The sequence below is a fragment of the Sphaerodactylus townsendi genome, linkage group LG07, assembly GCF_021028975.2.
Source record: "Sphaerodactylus townsendi isolate TG3544 linkage group LG07, MPM_Stown_v2.3, whole genome shotgun sequence".
Lineage (NCBI taxonomy): Eukaryota > Metazoa > Chordata > Lepidosauria > Squamata > Sphaerodactylidae > Sphaerodactylus > Sphaerodactylus townsendi.
Window position 1 is genome coordinate 117,428,424 of NC_059431.1, and position 1,654 is coordinate 117,430,077.

Sequence of the window (1,654 nt, forward strand, 5' to 3'; positions counted from 1 at the left end):
CCAAAGGTCAACAGTGGCCCCTTCTGCACATGCAGAATAATGCACTTTCAATCCACTTTGCAGCTGGATTTTACTGTGCGGAATAGCAACATCCACGTGCAAACAATTGTGAAAGTGGATTGAAAGTTCATTATTCTGCATGTGCGGAAGGGCCCAGCGGGATGAATACTACTATACTTGTCCTCAGGCAACGTGACACAGGTGTGGGGGGGGGGTGTCCTTCAGCCTTGTGGGGTCCTGAAGCAATCTGTCCTCCCCCCCACACGCCCCGCCAAGCCAATTTTATTTTTTAACATTGATTCCAGACTTCTTTAAGCAGGCCAATCTATGACCCTTCCTTTTGCAGATTTCTTTGTTGGCATGGGTGGAATATGTTCTCTCTTTCTCACAATACTAGAACCAGGGGGCATTCATTGAAAATGCTGGGGGGAAGAATTAGGACTAATAAAAGGAAACACTTCTTCACGCAACGTGTGATTGGTGTTTGGAATATGCTGCCACAGGAGGTGGGGATGGCCACTAACCTGGATAGCTTTAAAAGGGGCTTGGACAGATTTATGGAGGAGAAGTCGATCCATGGCTACCAATCTTGATCCTCCTTGATCTCAGATTGCAAATGCCTTAGCAGACCAGGTGCTTGGGAGCAGCAGCAGCAGAAGGCCATTGCTTTCACATCCTGCATGTGAGCTCCCAAAGGCACCTGGTGGGCCACTGCGAGTAGCAGAGAGCTGGACTAGATGGACTCTGGTCTGATCCAGCAGGCTCGTTCTTATGTTCTTATGTTCTTATGTTCTGTCCAACAGTTAAAAAGGAGAGGACAATAACAGGTAAATTGGGGGAACCAACAAATGTTCGCCTGAAAGCGAATCCCCAAATGCCTCGTCAGCACAGGACTTTGCAGGGAAATAGCCTTGTTTCCCCCATTTTAAAGAAGCACTGATGTCTTTGTGACGCCAGCGGCCATTATTCCAATTTGCTCATCCTCACCGTGGCCCTTTCAGCATACCAAGCAGCTAAGAAACCTTCTGAGGGAAGCGGTAAAACCTGATGTGCTTAATAGGCACTCTGAGGTGGAAGCCTGATGCGAGATGAGAACAGGCCTCTCATTCACCTAACCCATGAAGCTAGAGTTCATCTGCAATGGTGAGATTTCCATACACATTCTCCTTATCTGATGGGCACCTATCTCGCTAGTAATAGCTATTATATATAATATAGATAAAGAGAGTGCTTGAGAAAGAATTATTCACCCTACCACAAAACGCACTGATTCGGCCATAATGGCCTGTTCCCACCGTTCTTTCAACCAACGGCAACGATGGTCTTGAGTCAGCCCGTATTAGCTGTTCGTCACATTAAAACACATGTCAAAAGCCAGCACTTCACACTGCACCACCAAATTGGATTTCAATAGGCTGCAATCAAGGTGATTATACTTTGGAATATAATACACTAGAGTGGCCCTGGCTCATACTGTGGATTTATGGTACACGCACCCTCTTTCCCCAAGAAACTGGCCGCTAGTGAGTTAAGCAAAACAGCTTAAACTATTACAACCTAAATATTTATTGAGATTTACCAAGTGAATTCTAATAGTCATTTGCAGTCAACAATAAGCAGACTAATGTACATGTAGATTATACAGTCAGCTTGT